The 12,690-nt window shown below is 42.0% G+C and overlaps 1 protein-coding gene across 2 annotated transcripts in view; it reads right to left on the minus strand.

Annotated features, from left to right (window-relative positions):
* CLYBL (citramalyl-CoA lyase) overlaps positions 1-12,690 on the minus strand; it is a 270,259-nt gene that overhangs the window by 145,700 nt on the left and 111,869 nt on the right. The gene's annotated exons all lie outside the window — the stretch shown is intronic.

The following is a 12,690-nucleotide window of genomic DNA, read 5'->3' on the forward strand; positions in this document are numbered from 1 at the left end:
GAGGCAGCACAGGAGGTGACAGTTTGGGCAGGGATAGAGACAAAGGGGTGGTTTTTAAGAGTCATCATTTTAGGGAGAAATGATTTTCAGAACTATAAAAGAATGCTAACCCCAGTACTATACCTGGCATATCATAGATGCTAATTAAATACAATGAGTGCAGTGGTGGGATTCAAATAATTTAACAACCAGTTCTCTGCCCTGATGACCGTTTGAACTATAAAAAATGATATACCAAAAGGTAGTTTATTATTTCATGTATTTAATATTTAAATAAGAATAAAAGAGGTATACAAACCTAGATTATGAGTTTTAAAATACTAGCGAAAAATATTAAGTAATATCTGACAGAAAACAATAAAACTGTTACTTAAGATATTTCCATATTGCTTCCTTTTTTTTTTTTTTTTTTTTTGACAAAGACAGAGAGAGAGATAGATAGGGACAGACAGACAAGAAGGGAGAGAGATGAGAAGGATCAATTCTTTGTTACGGCACCTTAGTTGTTCATTGATTGCTTTCCCATATGTGCCTTGACCAGGGGGCTACAGCAGACCAAGCGACCCGTTGCTCAAGCCAGTGACCTTGGGCTCAAACTGGTGAGCCTTGCTCAAACCAGATGAGCCCACACTCAAGCTGGCAACCTCGGGGTTTTGAATCTGGGTCCTCCACATCCCAGTCCAATGCTCTATCCACTGTGCCACTGCCTGGTCAGGCTCCATATTGCTTCTTGACTGGCATCCTCACTTCCAATTTTTTTCACCTATGGATGGAATTAACATCACTACAGGCACTTAGAATACACTATTGCACAGATAAACGTTAAAAAAGAGGAAGGAATGTAAATTTGTGATTTCCACATTTAGAGAACCAACTTAGAAAGAACCCTGATTACAAGTGTCATTTTAATGACTGGTTCACAGAACTCAACAAAAAATTAGGTTATCAGTTCTGCCAAACCAGTGCGAACCACTGAATCCCACCACTGCATAAGTATATATATAAATGAATGTAAAAGCCAAATATATTAAATTAGCTTTAAATAAATATCACTTCCTTAATTATATATTGATAATAATTATTGTAAAGCATTTTTAAAATGAGAAGAGCAGGTGAATATGCCTTTATTACCTATCGCAGCCTAATCAATTGCAAATGTTTCTATTCTTTTAGTAGAATTGTCCATAGTTGTACTGTATTTCAGAGCTTTGAGGTAGTCTTCTTTTCCTTTTATTTTAAAGCAAGTTAGAGAGTCATTTATTATGCTGCTAGGTTTTTTATTTAAGTAAATAAATTAAAGTCATCTTTAGCTTTTAAGCAAGGATTTGCTAGCCTTATTTGGACTATACCAATCCATACAACTTTTCTGTCCATGTTTATTTTTCTTTTATATAGTACAACCTGCTAATATTGGGCTTACACTGACAAAGTACAACACACCCTCGACCCGCCCCAAACCCCTCCGAGGGAGGCTCGCTTGGGCTCCCAGGCTCTCTTGCTGGTTCGTGCTGCACTGCTACCATCCCAGCCACTCTGGGGGACATGGTCCTCCACTCTGGGGTCCCGGCTGTGGCACCTGCCCCTTTGGATTCCCTGCAGAAGCATCTCAGGCTGCACTGCTGTTCTCCCGGCCTCTGGGGCCCATGTGCAGGCCTCTCTGCACGGGACTGCCCAGAGACCCCCTGTCCCACAGTCCCACTCCCTCTCCGTGCAGGGCTGGAACCATCTTGCCCCTTCTCTTGGGCCTAGAATGGCCCTACCTAAGAAAGATAAAGAGAAACTGCTTCAAGTCTCCGGTCCTCACTAACAAACAGGTCAGCAACGCAGCCCAATGTTCTCTGCCCGTATGTGGCCAGCGCGGAGGCTGCCCCCATGAAGGCCCGTCCACGCCCACCCGCCACCAGGCCGCCACACTGTCCATGTACTCACAGACTGTGGTGTGCTTGGCTCCACACATCTGCTAGTCAATTTTTGAAAGGCAAACCCAGATACTGAATGGATACATAAACCCAGCACAGGAAACCTGACACCTTAACTACCCAACCAAGAGGCCAGCTTCCTGAGTGCCCACTGGTGCACCTTGAAATCCTCAGCTATGGTGACAAGACCTTGGAAAGGTAACACCCAACAGAACTCTACCCCCTGCCCCCGACCAGTGGCTGCTCTGGCAACAACACTAACACTATATACAGTACTGTTAATACTGGGGGCGGACGCGGGCCGTGGCACTTAGGACAAAAATCATGCTGTGTTAACTGCCAGAGAAGGAAAAAGAATCTTTTCAATGACTCGCCAATAGGCCAATGGCCATCTGCACTTTATGTGGTCCCCTCCGGAGGGGAGGACAAGAGTGAGGATGTATCTACTGGCCTCTCTTTCCCTTCCTCTGATTTCTGTACATTTCCTAAAGCCCATCAAAATCTGAAGATATTCAACCTCAAACAGACCCATGTGTCCAAAGGCACACAGATGATACTACAGCTCAGAGAAACAGTTATGGCAAGTACCACCAACCGCCGTTTCCTGTGTCTTTTCCTTAAGCACATCTGATACTGAAGTAGATGCCTGACAAAGAAGTCCAACCCAACAGGCCGCGGAAGACAGGCTGAGTGAATCACCTATAGGCGGAGGGCCTTGGGGCTAAGATCACATATGCACCGCCTCCATCTCAATGGCTGAGGACCTTTGTTGGCCACCAACAATGTGTGAGGCATACCGCAGCACACAAAGACACTCTCTCCGCCCCTTTAGGGTTCACAGTTTTTAAAGGACAAGAGAAATCAGTCCAGATCATTCTTTTCAGTGCTAGTTGTTTCCAGCTTAAGATGAGAAAGAACTTTCAATACAGTTCATCCTGATTCACAGGACAAAGAGAGCTGGATGGTCCCTGTCAATTCTGCTTTCTCTGGCTCGAATAGCAAGACCCTGTAGAACAGGGGTCTCAAACTCAGCATGTGGGCCGCAGAGCAAGATCACAGCCGTTCGGTGGGCCACACTACAAAAGGCAACTGTTAGGCAACACTTTTCTCACTGCAGTTGAAAACAAAAAAAAATCAGTACAACAAGCACAATCGTACATGCTGTTTACTCAGTGTCACAAAACGACCAGAAACTGTAGTTCGCATCACAACTGCTATTAACTAAGCTAATATCTAGCTAGGATGCTAGAGAAATTAAAAATACAAGTAGGCCCCTAGGCTTACTTAATTTTATCCAAAATATTTTGAACTTTGTGGATTCGTCTGCGGGCCACACAAAATTGTTCCATGGGCCGCATGCGGCCCGCAGGCCCACAAGTTTGAGACCCCTGCTGTAGAACATCTAAAACATAACAATGCAGAAAGAAGCTTTCAGCATTCCGAAGCAGAACGGCTATCTTAGATAGTTCAGAAACTGCTGCATTTAAGTATTGGGAAGGACTCAGCTTATACGGAATGGGTTTGGGGAAATACTTCTCCAAAAAACATTAAAAGCAGCATAATGGGATTAGTGAATATTAATACTCATCATCTCTGTAAATGAAGACCGAAAAGTACTTTGTGTGAGATCTATTGAAGGTTATTTTTTTTCACTGATTTTAGAGAGTGGAAGAGAGAAAGAGATACATTGACTTGTTGCTGCTCTTATGCATTCATTGGTTGATTCTCGTATAAACCCTGACTGGGATGTGAACCCGCAACCTGGGCATTTAGGGATGATGCTCTAAGCTACGCAATCAGGGCTTGTAAGGTCTGAAAGGACAATTTCTGTCAGCTGGCATTTACTCCACGTTGGCTGTGGGAGAGAGAGCTGGGTACAGTTTTAAGTCCAGATCTCTCACTTGCCTGTTTCAAAGGAAACGGCTCATTTGCTAGGTGGCCTACTTTCTGGATTCTAGACCCAACCTGAAGGAGGTCTGGGGGAGGGTGAATGTGCTTGCGTTCACTCCTTTTTTCTACTTGGTTTCAGAAGATGAGATGCCCAGCGGACCACACTCCCGCTATTAGGAGAGGACCTTCTGCCCTGCCTGTCCTCTGAACCCTTTGTCTGCAAAGAACCCGCCAACCTGGAGGAATGTGGTGGCAAGCTCGGTTTTGTTGAGGAAGTTAAGGTTATGGCCTCTTTCTTCTTAGCAGTTGTCACACGAATTTTGTGAAAAAGCAACATTTGGAAGATTTTCACTGTACAAAATACTCTAAATATCTGTAACTGTGCTTCCGATAAGCGAGTGGGGCAGCCACTTCCCCAGACATAAAATGTCCTTGAAGTACTTTCCACAGAAATGAAGTTCTGAACGTACAACCTCGCACCCTTCTTGGTGGCACAGGCTGGCATCCCTGACGCTCAGCATGAAGGCTGGGAATCAGAATGTTAACGCCCGATGCCCTGTAGATGCCTATTTCTTAGGTATAAGAGGGTGTAGGAAGGGGCACCGTGTGGGCCAAGGCCCGTGCTGGCCACATCACCACATTCAAATTTAATTCTCGCACCAAGTCCTGAACAGTGAGTGGCTCTTCCCTTTCAGGTGCAGACAAGTCAGTGACAGCCTGTGTCCTTTCAATGATACCACTCTGCCTCCGTGGCTACCTCCAGTTTCAAATCTAAAAAAATATATCAATCTTGCTCTTTCAGTTTGCATTCTGAGAACTATGGTCAGGCCCCAGTGATCTAGTCACAAACAAGCTTCACAGAGAACACGATCACGCTGGCAGTTAAAGCTGATTGTCAAAAACTAGGATACTTAGGGGTTATCACTACCTAAAATAATGATTACAAATATAAATTAAAAACCAATTATGTTGACGATTATAGCAATGGTATTATAATGCCGTGAGCCTGGCAGAAAGTAGGAGTTTAATAAGTAAAAGTCAATGAATGAACGGGTTTATCTTTATCCTTAATCTAGAAACAGTACCAAAAAAATGAACAAACAAAAACAAAAACAGAACTAATGAGAAGTCTAACATCTTATACATTTTAAAATGATCATTTTAAAGACTCTTACTGATTGGCTATTTATTAAGTCTTTAGCAGGATAGTAGTCACTATCATGAAACATATTCTAAAACTAATATTTTTTTTTTCAGTGAGAGGAAGGGAGGCAGAAAGATGAACTCCTGTATGTGCCCGGACCAGGATCCACCTGGCAAGCTAGGGGGTGATGCTCTGTCCATCTGGGGCGTTGTTCTGTTGCTCAGCAACAAAGCTCTTGTTTAGCACCTGAGGCAAAGCCATGGAGCCATCCTCAGCGTCCAGGGCCAACTCACTCTAATCAAGCCATGGATATAGGAGGGGAAGAGAGAGACAGAGAGAGAAGCGAGTCGGAGAGGGGTGGAGAAGCAGATGGGCACGTCTCCTGCGTGTCCTGACAGGGAATCAAACCTGGGACATCCACATGCTGGGCTGATGCTCTACCACTGAGCCAACCCGCCAGGGCTAAAATTAATTCTGATACCTCACTTAACTTGTTTGCATAAACATATCTGATGCATAATTTCATTAAAATAAACCCAACTACCCCTCTTTCAATGGAAAGACAATCCTTCAACTTTTCCTTCAACTGGAAAAGATGGGATTCAATCTATCTATACCCAAAACTATCTTCTTAAGTCAGGACTATCAACCTATTGTTTTTATGCTCATGTGCAATGGCTAAATTAACAACATAGAAAGCAGCAGCTTTAAAAATTGATCCAATGTATATAGCGTGTAAACCACAAACAAAAGGGTATTAACACACCGATACATTATACCTCTAGGAGCTGTCCCAGTGCATCAGAATCTGAATCCGAACTTTTCAATGACACCTAAACGTATGGATACCTAACAGACCTTGCATTTGCACTAAAGTAAACATTATATACCTTTCCATAATCAGCTTATAAAATACAATGTGCATGTGACTGAGTTTTTTTAAAACTAGTGCTTTAAATACATCCTAACCTGTTTTGAGATCAAAACAACCAAAAGAGGTAACATTTGCCACTAGGTTTCTATAGCATAGTATTACAACATCCCTTCACATCTCTGATGGTCTCGCAACAACGTTGGTAAGTAAGAAAAAATTGATAGTAGAATACAGTTTTGTACTTGATCCTGACCATCCCAGGGCAAGTCTTCACCTGTCCCTGGCGGCCTCAGTCCTGGCCCAGATTGGGAGCCCTCACTTGTCCCTTTCTTGCTTTTGTTTCCTTTGCAAGCCATTCCTGAAACTTCCCCAAGCTGTGAGTTTCTGAGTAAGAGGCAGATCCAGTACCTTTTAAATAGTTAGTTACAGTAAATTACCATCTTTTATGAGTAGTACTTGTATAATTATTATTATTTATTATTATTTTAGTGTGAGAGAGAGACAGACAGGAAGGGCGAGAGATGAGAAGCATTAACTCATTGTTGTGACACCTTAGTTGTTCATTGATTGCTTTCTCATATGTGCCTTGACTGGGTTGGCTCCAGCTGAAGCATTGATTCCCTGCTCAAACCAGTGACCTTAGGCTCAAGCCAGCAACCTTTGGGCTCAAGCCAGTGGCCATGGGATCATGTCACATAAGCTGGTGAGCCTGTGCTCAAGCCAGATGAGCCTGCACCTAAGCCGGCGACCATGGGGTTTCGAACCTGGGTCCTCAGCATTCCAGGTCGATGCTTCATCCATTGCACCACCTCCTGGTCAGGCATTATTATTATTATTGAACTTGTTGGGGTGACATTGGCTAATAAATTTATAAATCACCATCTTACTTACTGTTAGGGCTCTTTTTCTTTTCTTCCACCAACCTGGGAGCGGGCTCTTCTCTAAGCCAAGGTCTCAGATAACTGTCATGTTTTAGACCAGCCCTGCTTGTCAAAGATTAGTAGTTGTCTGCAGCCTACACTGCTCTTCACTATAGCCGAGTAGGCCCAATAAATGCTAATGCTCAGCATGACGCATCAAGAACTTTAAGCCTCAGTAATGGCTAAGCAGAAAGTATCACAAATTTACTGAAATTATATGTGGCACAAAGAAGAGAGGAATTAATCAAAGTCTCTCTTAATGCAATGCTTGACTGAACTACCCCAATCCCTCTTTAAATAGGATACTGGTGGCAAGTGACCCTGATGGCATGTCCCAGTGAGGTACACAAGAAACACTTGTTCCATTTTTTTTTCTTTTATGACCTCATTAAGGAGGATTTTAAAGATTGTTCCTAAATATGAGAACAAAGTGCCTTAAAACATCTCTAACTTTTTATGTCTTTAGCCCAGGGGTCCCCAAACTTTTTACACAGGGGGCCACTGTCCCTCAGACCCTTGGAGGGCTGGACTATAAAAAAAATTATGAACAAATCCCTATGCACACTGCACATATCTTATTTTAAAGTAAAAAAACAAAACAGGAATACGATATTTAAAATAAAGAACAAGTAAATTTAAATCAACAAACTGACCAGTATTTCAATGGGAATTATGGGCCTGCTTTTGGCTAATGAGATGGTCAATGTGCTCCTCTCACTTACCACCAATGAAAGAGGTGCCCCTTCCAGAGTTGCGGCGGGGGCCGGATAAATGGCCTCAGGGGGCCGCATGCGGCCAGCGGGCCGTAGTTTGGGGACCCCTGCTTTTAGCCTTTTACTGCTGGGGTGAACTTTAGGGTCTGTGTTTATAAAAAGGTACACCCAGGCTCACATTTACCTCACCCCAAAACAAGAATCAGGCAAGGTGATCTGAACGAAAACAGTCAGGGGTGCGCACCTCTCAGCACCGAGGTAAGCTAGTATCTTACACTGGAAAGTTTTGCCAAGACCAACTTGGGGTCCGTTCTTTTTCTTTTCATCCTCCCGGAGTTGTAGCTGCCACTAATCAGCTCTGGTGGGTGTTTTGAGGCTCTTGTCGAGGGAGGGTACAGACTGCCAAAGCTGCTAGTGTGAAAATACTCCACCGCCAGGAACACTTTTCTCTAAGTGTTTGTTGATTCCACGCTTCGACTTAATAAGGAAGATTGTATTTTACAATCAGAAGCGAACAGATTTATAACAGAACACTTGAAAGGCAAACAGGGAAAAAGCAAGCCAAGGACTAAGCCCAAATGTAGTATTTTTATTGACTTCTTAGAAACCAAATAACCTAGCATATTAGTGTGTGCATTCTGCACCAGACATTCGGCCCCATTGTACTACTGAGAAGAGAATAAAAGGAAACCCTACTGTTTGAAACCCAGCGGAACATCCCCACAACAGGGCACAACTGTTCCCTCATGCATGAATGGGAAGGAGATGAAAGAAAAGATGGACTTCTGAGGTACAGCAAAAAACAAAGACAACAAAAGTGCTGATCATGAGGGAATGACACAACTCATTGCAGCAAAAAGGATGAGAGAAAGGAGCTCAGACAATGGTGAGGACAGCTAAGTGACACGGAGGAGAATTGAAAAATCTACAGAAGTGTCTTTTCTCTCTACCCTTGATGAAAAACAATTAAATGTTGGTACATCTGTCATTAAAAAAAAAACACCACTGAAACCTGTTACCATCATGATGGACGGTAAACTTAAACACCCCAACGGTAAGTCTCTGGTTAAACATTGGCACCTCTGTTTCTTACCCTTATTAAAAAAGCTTTTTATTTCTGTAATACTTTACAACATCAGCTTATGTTGTAAAAAATCATAAAGACTGACGGGTCCCGAAAATTGTGTGGATACATGTACGGGGTTGTGTGTACAAAGGTTTAAAAACACTCTATGTAAAAGATTGGGTTTAGGAAATTTGTATATAAACTCAGCTTTTGTTTAAAAAATATTTCCTGCTTGACTCACATTATAATTATAGAGAGATTTGCTGTAAAATTCGGATGGGTCTTCATCTAGTAGCAGCTCGAAACATTTTGCCTTTAAGTTCTTTGCTGTGGAACTCCACTGCCAAGCAGATATTGTTTGAAGACATTTAATACGAAGGAAGGAAGCTCATGATTTAATGCTACTTTTAGGTAAATGCAGTCATTTGTTTGTGATGGGAATAATTACCTTTTGATGTTTCTGTTTTTCTTAAACAGAGGCACACCTGTCCACACTTCACTAATGTTGAGCCCTGCTAATGAAGTGTTCAGTGAGAAAATCCCATCAACCAAATATATTAAAAAACCACCCTATGAAATCCTCACGAGATGTTTATTGCTGCGGAAGTCCACCAGCCTGGGAAAGTCACACTATTTTAAAGTGAGCTCCTGGGCATTATTCCTTGCTTGATAACGTGCAGCCCCTCACAAAATCCCAAAAAGCAGTTATTGACCCTGTCAGAACGCCTGGTTAATGGATAAATGCTGTAATTGATTAGCCGAGAAGTGTGAATTAAAACAGGGCACGGCATCAATAACCAGCTTCTAACAAAGGTGGTTGACGTAAAATGTAAAACAAGAGCCTGTGGCTATATCTCATCAAAGGCACACTTTTCTTAAAATAGGGGCGGGGGGGGGGGGGTTGGAGATAAACAGGCCCAACGTCCTGTTCTCTGGGATGCTTTAATCTCCTCTCGGTAAGGATGCTGTGTGGAGCCCCCAGCAGACATATAGGAACTCACTCCTCAGCCCACTCACAGTCCACCTTTGGGTAGCAAGCAGCGTGAGGCAGTAAGTGTTCCCATGGCTCTGGGACTTAAATAAAAAAGGCACATAAGAAGTCCTATTCCCTCTTTATATTGTTTACTGGGAACTCTCTTCATTTATGTCCTCATGGAAGAGCGAATTCTGTCTGCTCCAGTGCCCCTGGACTGATAAGAAGCATTAGGCATTGAGACATTGCTTCTATCTGTTTCTGCAGGTGAAACATCCATCCATCCATCCATCCATCCACCCACCCATCCATCTAGCATCTGGTATGGACCAGTTACTCTTCTGAGCTAAGAAGTACAAAGACGAAAAACGTTTATCGCAGGCTGAGCCAATGCAGAGCCCACTCCTGCTGAAAATACACAGAAATACTGGATAATCTAAAGCCAAAAAAAAAAATTTTTTTTTTCTTTTTTTTTTTTTTTAGAGAGGCAGGGAGACAGAGACAGTAGCAACATCAAGCTGCTCCTGTATGTGCCCTGATTGGGGCAAAAATTTCTTTTAAAATGGTTTCATGCATAGTTAGCTTGAAAAAAAAAAAAAAGGAAATGGAATCTTCAAGTGCTGAAACAAAGCAGGAAGTCCAGCGCGGGAGCTCCCGGAGTTGACGTTGCGTGCAAAGAGGGGCGACATCCCGAGGACAAGGACTGAAGCCGGGAGACTGGCTTGGGCCGGGGAAAGGTGAGGAATTGGACCAGCAGGACCTGTTAAAAAGCTACCTTATCCGTGAATAGAAAAACTACACGAATGATGTCCACCAAAATAAAACAGCAAGGCAGCCTGAGGTCTGGCACGGGCTCTGTGAAAACAAAGCCTTTTGCCTGAGTCATCTACACCATGAGCCTGTGCTAAGAGCAAGGACAGGCATTGAGTTTATACATCTGGATGGGGTGGAAGTCATAAATAGAGATAATAAAATTTTAAAACTGAAGTTCAAGACCCTAAAACAATTGAGTTGTGGTTTGTAGAAGAAAAATGCAAAGCAGTGCTGTAGGAATGTATCCACAAACCAGGGCACAGAATTCCAGTGGCAAAGCCAATCGCTGCTGAAGATGAGCTCACAATAAAGAGTCCCAAATATGTGAAGAAATAAACCACCGAGCAGGAGAGGCAGCAAGGATAAGGGTGACTATATACCTGGGAACTAAAAGTAAGTGAAAACTTAAGAAGGAATCTGAAATATATATGTTTAACATTATTAGAGTAATTCAAGAAGGAATAATAACCATTGAAAGAATAAAACAGGCCCTGACCGGTTAGCTCAGTCAGTTAGAGCATCGTCTGGAAATGGTAAGGTCGTGGGTTTGATCCCCAGTCAAAGCACATATGAGAAGCAACCAATAAATGTACAACTATGTGGAACAACAAATGAATGCTTCTCTTTCTCTCTCTCCCTCTCTCCTTTCCTCTCTTGGTCTCTCTAAAATCAATTAATGAATGAAAGAAAGAAAGAAAGAAAGAAAGAAAGAAAGAAAGAAAGAAAGAAAGAAAGAAAGAAAGAAATGGCCAAAGCTGGGTAGCTCAGTTAATTAGAGCACTGTCCCAATACACCAAGGTTGTGGGTTCAATGCCTGGTCAGGGCACATATAAGAATCAGCCAGTGGCTCAGTGGATAGAGCCTTGGTCTAGCGTATGGACATTCCAAGTTCGATTCCTGGTCAAGGCATCATGAGAAGTGACTATCTGTTTCTCTTCCCCTATCACTCTCCCTTCTCTCTCTCTTCCCCTCTCACAGCCAGTGGCTGGACTGATTCGAGCATCATCCTGGGCACTGAGAATAGTTTGGTTGATTTGAGCATCAGCCCCAGTGGGGATTGCTGGATGGGTACCAGAGGTCGGGGCACATGCAGGAGTCTGTCTCACAATTTCCTCTTCTCTCACTTAAAAAATAAAAAAAAATTAATTTTAAAGAGAACCAAATAGCATTTTTAAAAGGAAAGGTATAGCCATAAAATTAATAAGTAAAACAGTAGATGAGACATGGCTGATGAAAGAATTAGTGAACTACAGGATGAACGAAAGGAAACCATACAGACATGGCACAGAGAGGTAAGTGATGGGAGTCATGGAGCCAGGAAACAAGAAGGGAAGAATGAGACATTTCAAGTAAACGTCTAAGAGAGAATAGAGAGAATGAGGATTCATAACGGGGACGTTTTCAGAACTAAAAGGCATATGTAAGTTCTCAGGTTAAAGAAGCACAGGCATGAACTGGATACATAAATAAAAATATAGCAACATATAGCAATGAATATACAGAATGCCTGATTTAGAGGGACAGAGAGAGGGAAGGAGAAGAAAAAACATTTTGCTGCATGATATAATGATCCTAGGCAGCAAAATAAACCCCAAAACAATGGAACAATATTTTCAAAGTATTGAAATAAACCATCTTTAGCATTGAATTAAAATAAGTTAATATTTAAAATAGTGGCAAAAAAACCCCAAAACAAAACAAAAAAGAAACATTTTCCAGACAAGGTCTGAAGGAAGTTACTACTTTCAGTCCTTTCCTGAGAGATGTGACCAAAGAATTATTAATTTAGAATAAAAGAGACTGGATCCAGAAGGGAGTGGGACCCAAGAAACAATGATTAGCAAAGAGTCTGTAAACAGGCAAATAAACCTAAAAAAGCCTTTATTATAAAATCAGCTAAGAATATCAGCAACAGTAATAATGACTCATTTAAAACAAACCACTAAAAAAAATCAACAACAACAAAATAAAGCTCTAGACTTAGATAACATATTAGACAGAAAACATGAAAGGATGTACATCAGGCTAAAATATACTCGAACATTTTGTTCAGGAGAATAGAGATATACTAAATTTTGACCTTGTTAAATCTTATGCATTTTAAATTCTTAAAGTAACCACCAAAAAAGTTAGAATGTATAACATCAAAATTAATATGTGAATAAATAAGAAGAAATAAGTAAAGCTAAGTAAATCCAATGAAAAGCAGGAAACGAGCCCTGGCTGGATAGCTCAGTTGGTTAGAGCTTTGTTCCAAAGTGTGGAGGTCGCCAGTTTGACCCCGGTCAGGGAACACACAGGAACAGACCAGTGTTTCTGTCTACTTCTCTCTCTCTCCCTTCCTCTCTCACTAAAACCAATAAATAAAAATTTAAATA

The sequence above is a fragment of the Saccopteryx bilineata genome, chromosome 6 (assembly GCF_036850765.1).
Source record: "Saccopteryx bilineata isolate mSacBil1 chromosome 6, mSacBil1_pri_phased_curated, whole genome shotgun sequence".
Taxonomy (NCBI): Eukaryota; Metazoa; Chordata; class Mammalia; order Chiroptera; family Emballonuridae; genus Saccopteryx; species Saccopteryx bilineata.